Raw genomic sequence first — 14,942 nt, 5'->3', positions numbered from 1 at the left:
AGTCCTGGACACTGAGGCTGTGACCTTTCAGCAGGAACTGTGCTGTAAGGTACACCAGCCTACCCTCACCCCCCAGGCTGTTTGTGCTCCAGGAGCACCTGCTCAGCACCAACACCAGTGTTTATGCAGCCACAGAATGGATTGGATTGATTAACTAATTTATCCTAAATTATCTCTGCAAAAAATGTTTGAGCTCTTTTATAGCTGGATCAATTCCCCAGTTTGCTGCATAAACAGCTGGATGCAACTGTGAGTAGCAGCAAACACAGAAGCCAGCTTGATGGTGGGAAAAAGTGCCTGGCAACAAGGTCCGTATTAGCTTACACAGCCATGTCACAATGTGAATCCGCAACCTAGCAAAAGAGAAATGCAACCTAGGAAATATATGATAGATTAAGATGCTGCTGTGATAGAAAATGTGATACATCATAGCTTTTTTAAATTTAGTTATCTTAACTAAATTCTAAAGTTGCAACTTCTTTTGTAAATCTTAAAGAAATTTAGGATTAAGTTGGATTCAGTCATCAGCCATAACTACTACTGTCTGTTATTTGTCAGGTAACAATGGCTACGTAGCATCATTCAGTAAATACAAATTTAAACATATAAAAGAAAATTGCATTTAAATCAAGGTATATTAGGACATAAATATTTATATTACTATTTGTATTTGCTCCATAATGTTACATATAAAAACAGTGCATTTGAAAAGAAAAGCAAAAAAGGACAAAAAAATCTTCAGTGAGGGAAGCTGTTTATGGTACTTAAGTAGTAATGTGATAATTATCCATGCATAACCACTCCATTATAAATATGGAAATATTTAATTAATATATTAAATTAATCATAACACAGAAAGATATCAAAGGCTACATTGCTGCATATAGCTAGAACTTTGTGGTTTGTGTACAGCTGCACTGATCCTGGAAAAATTGAAGGTCAAATCATAACTAATGGTACTACAACTTCTTATCCAAATCCTCCGATATAGAAGGACAGTACTGAAGGCATGTGTCCCCTCACACACAGTGTTGAGGTGTTTTATGTTGGTTCTGAAGGGAGATGGGACCTTGGCTTTTCCAGATTAGTTAAACACTTGCGAAACACTTTTTTTTTTCTTTTGTTTTTCATGTTCCCAACTGTGGGAATGCTGATTCCTCAAGGTCCTCAAGAAGAGAGAAGTTAGGGTAAAAATATTCTACATCTTCCATACCTGATGCTTCTGCAGGGAAATCAGGAGAATGCTATGAATGAGCTATATAAATGTTATTTACATTGTTCTTACAATTTTAGTGAAACTGATTGATTTCTGCTCTCAAAAAATCTGCAAATACTCATTTACATCTTGAAATCAATCACTGTGCCTCCACATTTGCTTCATTTGTATCTCTGCTGCTGTTCTAACTAATGATTTTGTTGGAATGAATATTCGTGGAAACAGAGTTTTAAGTAAACATTAGGGAAAATTATAAAATTTAACTTTGTATTCATACTTGTACGCTTATCCTGACTGTCTGATTCCAGGACAGTATTGATTCATATCCTCTGACCTGTCTAAATTGACCAACTAAAAATTTCACTATCAAGACCTTACAAAGAAATGCCAAAACAGACACTTCAATAAAAGATGTCACTGCCAGCTGGTATGTTGTGCTTGATTTGGGTAGTGCTTGCATGAGACTGGTTCTTTAAGGTGAACAGGTTTCCTGAAGCTCAGCCAAGGCAAGACTGAGGCAAGAAAGCTGAGGCTGGAGAAACAGGTTGGGAGGGAGAAATATTGCTCTCATTGATTTAATAGTTAATTACCATGTTGTAGTTAATATCAGGAATTACTAGTACTTACAACAGAGGCATGATTTTAAACTTCCAGCTGGCATCTGAATTGTTATACAAGTGTTCCAGTCAGGTTTTTATCTTCTGCAGTTAAGTTTGTGATACAGATTCAGTTTCACATGCTTTTATTTTCTATACATTGTACAACTGCACTGTACAAATTATACCATGAATTTAACACACTCTACCATATAGTTTATGTATTATTCTATTACACATAGTACAGATCAATACTAGAATACCAATGTAATGGAAGTATGCCAAACAATGTCTTTGACTAAAAACCACCCAGCACTATACCATACCGTAGTACTATTCAAAAGGTGAAAATAGTGAAATGCAAAACAGATGTTCAGAGATTGTCAATGATTGTCCATTCATCTTTTCATGGAATATAAAGGCTTGGTTATGATATATAGCAATTTGAAGTGGCCTGAGATAGTTTATAAGAGAAATCACTTCACTCTCCCAATACTATTACCCATTGGGTCAGCAGAAGTGCTTTAGATTATTTTCTTTCTTAATAAAAGAGCAGAAGGTCAGTAGCTGGAGCTTTATGAGGCAGACTGGACTTTTGAAACTGCCTTCCTTGCTTGAACACAGTCATTCCAATATTGTGATTATTCAGGAGAAAAAAAAAAAAAAAAAAAGCAAGTGTTGAAGTGTTGAGGGTCTGTTTAATAAATTATGAAATAAGGATAATGATTTGCAAAGTTCCTACGGAACAGGTCATTTTTTTATTTCTGAGATTTACACTAATTATACTTATTCCACAATGACTAACAAGTCTTCATTATTACAGAAAGTAAACAACTCAAAGACATAAATACTAAAACTTAATTTAAAAAAGACGAGATTTGATGTATTTTTTTAAGTTGCCTAAATCTTTTCCTGATACTGCTGTTGAGAGTTATTTTCCATGATTTGCAGTAAGATTTATGCCACAAATTGAGTAAGTCATATGTCAGAATAACACATGGTACTTTAAGTCACATAATTTCATTTCTTATCATAACAACTTATGAATTTCAGAAAAGATGACACTGCTTGTTAAAGTCAGAAATTGTCTGTAGTAGCAGTAGTAGCAGCAGCCATTGCTATGACAGCAACATTGTCAACTTTTGCAGTTAGTTTCATGTTGTTAGTAGTCTGCTATGCTCTCTTCAAACCCTTCTGGGCCACCAAGCTGGGGCCATGATATGCATAGTTGTGTATCTGCCAAAAGAGTGTCCTTTCCAAAGAAGGATGTGTGAGTCTCGCTTTACACCTTTATTGCTGGAAAGGAAAGAAAAAAAGTAAAAATCATGTAGAAATAAATTAATTTAATTTGATTCCCAGACCTCAGAAAAGCACTATGAATGTGTGATCTTCCTCATCATACTGGTCTGATGATAGGCAAGAGGTGAAAGTCATAGTTATCTAATATGCTGTGTAACAATTTTTAGAGCATTCCCATTTTTACACAGGCCCTTCTTGAGGATGCTGGTTTAATAATATCATTATCTATGATTACTAGAGTTCCAGCTATACATAGAGAGCACTAATAGAATCCTAATATGATAATATAAATCAAGGCAGCTATTAAGGGAACGTGCACTTTCCTTCAAGAAGAAATGAGTTTATACATATGGTGACTCTGTACCTATTGGGTCCTACAGAGAGGCAGGGACCTCAGGGGGATCTGAGATGGTAAGGTGTGGATAGGCAGCAACCTCAGGGAAGGATCTATGGGAGGGCCTAAAGCAACAGTCCTACAGGGGATAATCTCAGGGTCTGTGCCAGTCAGATCACTAGAAGCCCTTTGGCACCATTAACTGCCAGTCACCTCTTTCTCCATCAGGATCTTCACCTCTACTAGGCCAGTACATGGATGACCCTTAATTAGGGTAAGCAGACCAGGTGAAAGTACCTTTGTTGCACGCCCTGGCTGTAAATTCATGCTAGAGGTTCCAGTTGAATACTGTCCATGAAATGATATATGCCAGTGACATACTTTTCAGACAGGCATACATGAGGCAAGATGTCAAAACCCTGCAATTTTTGGTGTTGAAAGGTAGCTCTTGAATTGTTAACATAAATGTTAACAATACGTTACATTAAAATGCATACATGTTACACGTTACAATAAAAACCATAAAGACAAATAGTTGTCTGTGGTAAAAAAAAAAAAATCAGTGCTAAAGAGATGAAGTTTATGGAATATTTTCATTGCTACAGATTTGTGAAAAACAAGTACAAGTTCTCAGTCCACCACATAAGATATTATTGTGGCTTTTTGGCCTACACGCAACTTCAGTGACAGTTTTCAGGCATTTGTACTTCAGTACTTGCTAAATTGGGCTGAAACATTCAATAGCCTTAGTATAGGCTACCTGCAGTTCCAAATTCTTACAGTGTTCTATTTTAATTATTTACAAAAAAAGTTATAAAACCATGTAAATTCCCATGTTTTGCTGTATGTGGATGGCAGTTATCAAAATAAAACTGTAGTCTCATTACCCTCAAATGATCTTTCTCGAACTAAGTACTCCCAAAAGAAAAGGGTTTCAGTAAAAATCACTCTATTTTCACAGTGTTTCCTTATGTATGTAACTTGCATTACTTGAAACTCATTGAATCCATATTCAAAAGCTGTGTTCAGAGCAGCATTCAGAAAAATTAGAATGCTACATGAGAAGATGAAAACTCTACATGCACTGAAAGTAATCAACCAGTCTGTGGATACTGACGTGAAATTTTCTGTTGTTTAATGTACAAGTTAGAAATGATAGCAAAAATGAAGACCAAAATCTGATATTTAAAGAAGTCATAAATAAGAACACAATTAATATAAAACCAAAACAAAACAGAAAGCAAAACAAAAATATACACCAAAAAAAAACAAACCAAAAAAAAAAAAAACCACAACCAAACCACCAAACCAAACAAAACGAATTGGGATTTTTTTTTTTTTCTCACTTATTTTACGATATTTTGAAAATTGTACTTCTTGGAAATTACAAGTATTATTGGGTTATAAACTTGTAAGCAAAAGACCTTCGTTTATTCATATTCATGAGAGATAACCAAAGAAAAGAAAGTTAATACCATTTCTTGTACTGAGTTGTCTTAGTGTCATCTCAAAGCTGGAAAGAAATCCTAATTTTCTTTATCTCAAAGAGTAAACACATTTTCTTTGATTTTTCTCTTATCTGAATAGTACTGAATACCCTTAATGGCATACTATGATATGGATTGTATGAGATACTTGCCATTCTGCAGTTATTTAAGTGTGTCATTATAACTCTGAAATTAGCTGCATTAATCATATAAATCTTAGAGAATATAACACTGTGATATGTACATTATGTTATATGTCGATTAGCTTGGAAACAGGGCCAATGACCATTTGCATAGTAATGAAGCATTCTTTCATAAAGGTGTCAAAAACAATCTAAAAGGCTAATGAAATTTTATTCAAACCACCTGCTGGTCACCTTCACTTCAATTAAATGCCTTTGGTGGAAATGGGAGAACCTTTCTTATTAAACACAAATTAGAATGCAGATAAACAAAAGGCAAGCAATAAGTAATGAACAGAATACAATGTGAAGAAATAAGACCACTTGTGCTGTATAGAACATTAACCATGATTGCCCTATAACAAGAACCACATTTTGTTATTGTTGGGGGATTTAAAGAACAGTAAAGCCACTTCTGTGTGTCTTCTGTCAGCAGCATCACTACAAAAATGGCTAAATCCAGAACAATAATTCTGTCATCCTGGATTTTGCATTTCAAACAGGATTTTTGGTTTCTGTAAATGGGTCAACGCCAGATCACAGAAAAGTACAAAGAACAGCAAAAGAAAGAACAGAACAAACAAACAAACAACAACAAAAATATTGAGAATTCAACCTTTCCCTTATAAACAAGAGAGTGTTTTCCTGGCTAAGACATTTTCAAGGACACAGATATTCAGAACTACAACATCTTATCACAGCCCATAGGCTAAGAAAAAATGTTGTGTACTTACTGTGTCCTTTTAGAGATATTTAGATTTTAGGTGGGCAGCAATATCAGTAATTTCCCATCGTCATATACTACCATCATGAGTCAATTTTCACTCAATATGAATTTTATCTAGGTATTTAAAAGTACATCATATCTTAACACTGAAAAACTTTGAGCAAGATCACTCAGTAAATGTTCTTAAGATTTTGCGGATTAATAGTCAGCTAAAGGACTTGGGAAGAAAGGGGTAAATAAATTATCACTTTTCAGGCACAGCCCACAGGGATTTGTGCCTGAACTTTCACTGTTCACCATATTGAAAAATAATATGTAGAAGGGTGTAATTAGAGATAACAAAGTTTCCTGGTGGTTCAAAATTACTGAGGATAATAAAAACAGCTGGCTCTAAAGAGCTACAGAGAATATCATGGTATCAAGAGACTAAGTGATTAAGTGGCAGATGATATTCAAGAATGATAAATTCAAAGTAACATACCTGATGAAAAGTAGCCCTAAACATATGCACTGGGTGACATGGTCTAAGCTACCTACTTTATACAGGAAAAAAGTTGAGTAATTGTGAACAGTGTTAATCCAAAAAATGGTCACAGTGTAAAAATTATTCAGAAAAGAATAGAGAATAAAACACTACACATTATTATACAACTGTATAAATCTGTGATGGCCTGTGTCTCGAGTGCTGAGTAATGACAGCTTGATCCCCACCACTTCCAGGAGGAAATAATTGCCTTTTCATAAGTAAAGATCAAACTGGAATAGGATGTTGAAAAATGAACAGTGAAGGGGAAACAACTATATAGTCATGGCAGGTGTGCAGAAATGGAATGATTATGCAATATTTCTGATAATGAAAGCACTAAAATTAATACAAAGAAATCATTATGTGGAGGTTTAAAACAAAAGCAAGTACTTGTTCCATACTGCAGATAGACTGTGGAAGAGCCTTGTAGCAAAACGAAGTAGTTAATGTCAAATTGTAAATAGATACAAAAAGCAATTAAACACATTAATGAAGGAAAAATTATTTAAAATTTTAAACAAAAAGATAATATCCATAACTTAAGAAGCTTCTAAGCCAAAGAGTGCTGGAAGATGGGTAAGCATTACTATATATTTTATATTCTTTGCTTGAGGACTGTTATCGGCTGCTGCCGTAAAGTAGATAACAGCCTTTCCTGGTCCAGAATTACTTATTTATGGTTCTTTATACTAACAAGTCATACGCCCTTGAGAAGAGAATTTATATATTCTTGTGGGAAGCAATTGTGAAAGAAAGAAACAAAGGGCCTCAACTTTATACGATCATGGAAAAACGTTTTTCTTCTTTTTGTCATTTACCTTTACACTTTGGCCATTTCAGAATTTTATCCTGTAATAGTCTTTATGAGTACTTTTAAAGTTTAACATCTATTACTACTGTGTTATTATTGTTTATATATAGAAAAAAACCCACTTATTTTAAGTCTTAAGTAGTGAAGTACTATAACATTTAGGGAAGCATTTGAATATGAACATTTTCCATGTTCTGGCTATGCATTTATGACTGCAAAATAAATAACACGTGATTCAGTTAGTTTTCTTGTGTGCTTAAAGACCTATTATTTACCTATAAATAGTTTTAGTAAAGAGATGCATATCTGAAATTTGTGTGTGTAATTTGGAGATCTGGAACAATTACATATCTGTTCTTTACTTTTTAAGTAGTTTGAAAATTCCTTAATCTGAATTTGGAAGAATTTACTGTAAACTTTTTCAAGTTATTTTGTTTGTTGCCCTGTTTGAATACATGAAAAGAAACAAAGCATTCCTTAGAATTTTAGAGAGAGCTTAATAAATGTGTACTATTATCAAAGGATTCTAGTCATGATATCAGACATGAGATTAAAATAATTGAGAATTTATAAATATTAAAAGGACAAAATTGATCTTTTCATGTTTTTAAGACACCATTACAATTAACAGAAAATGAAAAAGTGTCAGCTTGTAAAACAAAATGACTTCTACCTGGAAGCTTGTTCAGTGCTCCTTGAAGGGGAAGGAGAAGGAGAACATCCTGTCTTATAGGAGTTCTGAAGGTTGGTATCTGCATGAAAAAAATATTCGATTTTGCAGGCTGTAAGCAGAAGTTTAGGTGTACTGGATTTGTCAGACTACCATGCCTTGACATTTTGCCCAGAGTTCAAGGGAAAGTTACCCCAGACTAAAAAAGTGTTTTAAAATTTCTGATGGAAAGAAAAGAAGAAACCAATGATTCTTTCTAGCTCTATTAAGGCTAACTTCAGAAGCGTGTAAAGAAAGATAAGTACTTAAATCTCCTTTTGCCTGTTTCTTAAAGTACTGTCCCAATAACATAGAAATTATAATAAAATTAACATAGTAAATGGAATATTTAGTGAGATAGTTTATTGGATTGGTTCAAGTATCATTTCCAGTTCTTCTTTGTTTATTTTAAATTGCTTCTAAGCAAGCATTTAATATGATCCAATACTGTGTCTAGGCACCAGTTTTTGGAGCATTCCCTAAATTCAAGTCTGATCCTGAGACTGAATTACTGACAGGAGAAAAGAAGGGGTGTTCCCACCATTTCCCTTATCCTGTCATCTCTGCTCAGCAGTTGCTCCTTAATGTTGCTTAGTGTCCTTCCATGGTTAACTGATACACACACACACCATCTGAGGCACCAGAATACAGTTTTCTTTGTCACAAATATTCTCTCACAGGCTTGTACAAGTTTCACTACTTAGTAATCTTGCAGCCAAATCATCGTTAAGCACAGTCCATTGATGCAAATGCCACCAATTTAATTCACTCTATTTGCCCACTATGAAAATGTCACCATAATCATATTGTGATAGTGGAGATATTTACAGAATATCTATCTACATTACAGCCTACAACAGAATGGAAACTTTTCCCTCAAGTATGGAGAACACTGACCAGAAAATACAGAAATCTGTGTGCTCATAGCATTATAGTTAGTATGCCTGCTCTGTAGAAAAAATGACATTCTTCCTGTCTACGTTTATCCAGGCTTTACAAATGCTTGCTTAAAGCAAAGGAGAAAGCACATAGTAACTCACTGGACTTTTGGTAAAAAAAAAAAAAATCCACAGGATTTATATTCACCTGAAGCACAGCAGCACATCTCTCCAGTTCAGTTGCAAAATATGTAAATTCCAGGCAACAGAAAGCGATTAGGAGATGCTGGGATTACCTGCATTATGAGCCTACTGAAAATTACATTAAGATAGACACATTGGTGGTGAGGAATATTAATGGATTTACAAAAGAAAAATACTACATATTTCCCTCAAAATTATTCCTCAGTTTAACAGCTCTGAAAGGAGTAAGAGAAAATATGGACACAATCCATTAAAAGCTGATCACCAATATAGAAGAATATTTAACTATAAGCTTCTATCTAGCACAGAAGTTTACTGAAAACAAGCCTAATTAGCACTGGGAAAGTTTTCTTCCCTAGAGGTTACTTACATTAATGGAAAAAGAAACAGAGATATGTGGAGTATGCTCCAGAAATGCTGCTCTTATCAAAAGAGCAACAAAATCAAATTATGTTGTGGTTCAGTGACTGCAGAAACTCTTAACTAATCTTTAACATCTGTTTTACCACTGTCTCTTCCAAGGCATTTTTCAAAGCCTGTTCTGCTCATTCTGAAAGCTGCTCTGAAAACAACATGAAAGACTCAGTCCTGAATTCATCAGCTGGATTCTCTTCTCTTACCAGTTTTACATCACTGTAACTCCTGTGATTATACTGGGGTTGGTTATGAATTGAAAAAACATGCAGACCGAACACACTCTGATATATTTTCTATTTTTGTTCCCTTTCTTCCTCATATTTGTTACATTACTCCAAGTGAGATGGGGGATTCCCTTCTCCTCTATGTACGGATGGAAAAGAGACAAACAGTATACTACAGATTTTACTGTCTGAGCACATAAAGGGTGCTGGAAAATGCATTACCAACATTTAACAGTTTTCTATCCAAAGCAGAGATAAGAAGCTAGATAATTTTTAGTGGTTATTTAGATGCTTACTTTCCACTGACATTTCAATATTGGAATAATTTTAAATTTGAAATTAAAACTGAACTCAGATCACCTAATGTTTCTTCTCTCAATATTTTACTCACCAGAAGTTTTCATTAACTAGAATGATGACATAGTGTATAAAAATATCTTTCATGGCAGAAATAATTAAGGAAGGAAATAGAAATATTCCAGCTTCTTCATAAACATAAGCTTTTGAAAAATTATGGCTTGGCATCTAAATTAATTTTTGGAATAGGAAGACAACAAATAGAAATAGAAAAACATTTGAAACTGACTTTTTTTCTGCACTGGATTCACCACATAAATAGTATCTCCATATCTTACATGTTTTAGAAATGCCAATAAATCTTAGGCTTAGTTGAGACAGATTTGCGTTCTGTGGTTCTACCTCTGTCATGTACTTCCTTTCAGTACTGAGCACTAACCAATACTTTAAGCCTAAAAAATTGCTGCTGATGATATCACCATTAATCAGGAATGATTCAGTAATCCTGGCACCTTCACTCACACAACATCGTTGATCAAACCAAAAAGGTTAGACGTGTAGCAGATGAAAAGAAGTATGTTTCCATTGCATTAGACAGACACATTATCTACAGTAGCAATAGGTAATATCATTACCGTCTTCACAAGGTAACATACTATCTTCTCAAAAAAGCCTGGGAGTTTAATGCTGCCAGTAGTCATTGCTTCCAAGGACATCCAGTTACTACAAGCTGGTGTGACCCCAGCTTGTGAAACCACATACTGCTTATTGTCTGGGAGAAGGATGTATGTCACCACTAAGCATTCAATTTCTGGTTCACAAAAGAAGGATCTTACAGTGTATTCACATACTAGAAAATTACATGTTAAAAACTTGGCTGGCAGCACCTCCCTTTTTGATCATTAACTAATTGCAGTGTCTTTCTTTAAGGAAGGCCTCCTAACTGCTTTTTGCTTGTTTCTTTGCTTTCTTGTTTTTTAGCAGAGAAAGAAATTCAACGTTTTCTTTCTCTTTCAGGAAATAAAGACTAACCTGCAAGTTATGCTCAAACAGGCCTCTATATCTGTACTTGTACAGTGAATGAGAAAGGAGCAACTTTTATCTGCCAGATAGTTTAAGAAGTTCATGGAGCTTAATGCCTGATTATCCCATCATTTACACGTTGAAGATCTTAAATTGTGTGTAAGTGGTGACACACAGATGGGCTACCTTCATGTTAAATCAGTGGGTCTGTGTAGAAGGACCATTGCTTACCATGCAAACAAAAAACAGATGCAGTTTTGAAGTTTCAGTTGTATCAAGGAAGGGGATAGAAAACGGAAGCCAGAGTTCAAAAATACAACCCCTGAAGTGAAAAGTCAGTGGGTGCATATATATGTATGTATGCACATGCATGAATTCATGTGTTTACACAATAATGAGGTGTAGTAAAGTTGACTCATTATATAAGGTGTGCATTATTTTACTATAATTCACAAACTTCAATAACATCATGGAAAAAGCAAAAACAGAATCACGTTTTTCTATCATATTAATGAAAATAAACTCCATCACAGAATCCTCAGGAACAGCTATCAACGACAGGAAATTGTTAACATCCCATTTAAAATACGTTATGCAGACTTCTTACTCCTAAGGAGCTCCAGTTAGGGTCTGGTGTGACAGAGTAGCATTGGCTCAGCCTGGGGCATTGTGGGGGGGTGAGCACATTTCTCTTCAGGTTTTTCCAGATGTATGTCCATACACATATGTTTCTTATAGGGTAGGCTTATGCTTTTCAATCCAGGGTGAAAACCTAAGATGACAAAAGAGAAAGGTCTTCCCTTTCATAAGCACTCCTAGTGTTGACCTCCGACACTGAGAGGCACTTGAGGCAGGACCCTGGCCAGCCCAGTGACTTCCCTGGAATAATGAGGAAGCAAGAGGCAATCCCAGTCTGGTTCAGTCAGTGTCTTCTGTATCCTGGCACATTTATGTGGCCCTGGTGTGATGTCACCCTGTCCTCTTGTATTCACTATCTGTACAGAAATCTAGAAGATTTCAGATTTCCCACCTCTAGCAGGCAGGATCCACTGCACGAGTAGAAATGTAGTACTTCAGCTGCCTGTTGCCTATGTCCCTACCCCTACACCAAAGAACTCTACACAGTCCAGCACAGTACTGTGCACAAGCTGGGAGCTGGTTGAGAGTCAATACACAAGCTGTAGAGCTGTTTCACCATATAAACCTACAGCTTCTTGAGTATACCAGCTATAGGGTGATCATTTAGGTCCCTTGACTCTACATACAGTAACCATGTAGCATGTAATGGATAGCAAATCAGCTGAAGGTAGACTATTAAACACACAGAGGCCCTGAATTCCTTTACACCCTCCTGAGAATACACTTAGGCAAAATGCTGGAGTGGAGGAAGAAAAGGCCAGGTACAAGACACTACTTGTAGCCATTTAGTGTGGGATCATGTTTCTTTCTTGCTCAGTCTTCAAGTATTGCCAAATCCTTTACCAAATTCATTATTTTCTTCTGATTTTAATTAATGCTTTATCATGAAACACACTTTGTAAATTTTATGTTCTATTAGTTAATGTTACTTATTACTGTTTATTACTGTTGAATGGGCAGCATTTTATTAGACGCAACAGATCCAATCCTGCAACTACTATGGCCATGAAAAAGATAAAAAGGGGTTTAAGAAACATGCCTGCAATAACAGAGGTCCTCAGAGGAGAAGGTAACTAATCCACCTGACCACTTGCAGTTTCTTCCAGCTCATGTAGGTAGAGAAGGTATAACCATGCTATGTTGCACTCTGACCATCCTAAACAGTAGAAAACATATTACGGTATATATAAAATACTGTTAAACTTGGAGCTGATCTGAATTGCACTGATGGTCAGATCCTGAAAATTTAGAGGCTCAGTGGCATGTGGGCAAAAAATGGTTTCCGATAATCTACTTTAAAATTGCATGTATGTAAAGGATAATAATTTAAATTTGACAGTAGACTTAATTCTGAAATTTCCTAACTTTAAAACATTTTACAACCATAGTGTTCATTTACCATTCTTATCTTTTTGGTAAATTCTAAACATAACAAGAAATGTTCTAGCCACATATACAATGGCACATGAAAAACTGCAGCACTGAGCAATATTCTGCTCTGCTTTGCAGTATACACTCTACAAGGAGAAAGCAGTAAGTGCTCGTTAGCAAGTTCTTAGTGATTTATGATAGTATGCTTAAGATGAGAAAAAATAACAACCCTACAAAACAGCTATCTGCCATGGAATTAAAAACGACCTGTTCATGAAAAATAATTAAGGCACTTTCTTATTCTTTGTTTCTGTGAAGTCATCTGAAAAATGAAAGGACATATCATGTATAACAACTTACAAGGGATTCCGTTACACTTGCCACAGAGACACTCTCCAGACAGTCTGGCACCTTCATAAAATGGTGACAAAAACATCCGAATGGCACCTTTAACTGGGCGTGAACTGGGGCACAACAGACACCAACACCCATAAACCCACACTCAGAGAAAATGTTATCACCTGGAAAATGCTTTGTGTCACAGGGACGTCAGTCCAGTCCAATGATTTGGTCACTCATTGTGCCCAATTTCTGGAGCTGGAACTATCTTTTTGCTGTTCTTTTTGAAGTCTTTGTTCCACAGTCCAAATACCTAAGGATTAAAGAGATCAGGAAATTTCTCTATAAATGATTGATGATTTTCTGATATTTAGGTCTGTGATACGCAGTACTATCATTTTCTCTTTCAGCAATATTGGTAAATGAAAATACAATATTCCTTAAAAAATTCATTGCCATCTTTTTGGCATACATCCATTTTTTGTTTTAAAAGGTTGCTTAAAAATTTTAAAAAGATAATCTTAATTTCTAGGGGTATGTTAAACTATTGGAAGCATTGCAGTAAGTAAGCAGAATTTTTATATGCTTGCAAGGTATCCTGCATCAAATTTTGATGCCACCAGGCACATAGCAGTCTGACATTTCCCAAGAAATGGAAGAAAAAGGCTTCTTGCTTATAAGTCAATTTGGGTTTGGGGCTTTTTTTGGAGTGGGGATTGGTTATGTTTCCATGATGTGGAGAAAAAGAGAAGAGAAAGCTAAGTGGAAAACGTAAACACTCTTTAGAGTCCCATATGGGCTTCTTTCTTACTGTAAATGATAAATCTGGGAGATTTGTAAATATTGTACAATTTTCTTTTTTCTTTTTTTTTTTTCTTTTCTCTATGGAATAGCTAAATCTTTAATATGTCAGAAGTACATGCACTTTCCCACAAAGAAAGAAGCATTAAGCTTTGAGTACATTTACAGCCAAAGAATTCAAAAGCTATGACATGGAGTAAGAACAATTATCATGTTAATGATAATGGTGTAGAAAGTTTATCATGTGTCTGTGAGTGGTGGAATTTTAGGACAGACAAACACCAAGTTATCTGCACGAGACTAGCCTCTAAGCCAAATAAATTCCTTTGTATGACTTTACTAATATTAATGGAGTTGTATCAACAGTGAATATGATCCTCTTTATTTTGGTGCCTCAAGGTCAAACAAAGCATCCTTATCATGCAGCAGACACAAACTGTATTTCCCTTGTTTGTGAAATTTGTGGTTTGCTTTTTCTCTGTACTTTAATTTCCTTGCAATCTTTGGATGCTGATTCTCGTATCTGAGATATAGCTTTCCCAGGTACTATACTAAATTTTCTCAAGCTAAATCGTATGGAGCAGTGGAAGTTCAGGCTGAAATGTAGTAGAACAAGCAAGGGAAAGTCAAGTAAATATAATTTTGTAATTACTAGTAAAATGCCACAGGCTTTTACTAACATTGCAGGGTGTCAGGACTTGTACAGTAGGGCTGATGGTTGGACTTGATGATCCCAAGGGTCTTTTCCAACCTGAATGATTCTATGATTCTATGATTCTATGACTTGTTGGGCTTATCTGGGCTTGAATTCTTTTTAGCTTGTTTTAGCCATGACAAGTGTGCAGTGGTTAGATGACTATTG

The 14,942-nt window shown here is 35.4% G+C and overlaps 1 long non-coding RNA gene across 1 annotated transcript in view; it reads right to left on the bottom strand.

The window, feature by feature from the left end:
* Window positions 1-2,973: 2,973 nt before the first annotated feature.
* LOC141954184 (uncharacterized) overlaps window positions 2,974-14,942 on the bottom strand; it is a 69,782-nt gene continuing 57,813 nt past the window's right edge. Inside the window, exons 2-3 of the long non-coding RNA XR_012632121.1 lie at window positions 7,852-7,930; window positions 2,974-3,108 (exon numbers count right to left, since the gene is read on the bottom strand). This is a non-coding gene — a long non-coding RNA (uncharacterized LOC141954184). The remainder of the gene's footprint in view (window positions 3,109-7,851; window positions 7,931-14,942) is intronic.

This window comes from Strix uralensis, chromosome 1, assembly GCF_047716275.1.
Source record: "Strix uralensis isolate ZFMK-TIS-50842 chromosome 1, bStrUra1, whole genome shotgun sequence".
Taxonomy (NCBI): Eukaryota; Metazoa; Chordata; class Aves; order Strigiformes; family Strigidae; genus Strix; species Strix uralensis.
Note: the sequence above shows the minus strand (reverse complement) of the source record. Positions and strands in the feature narration are given on the sequence as shown.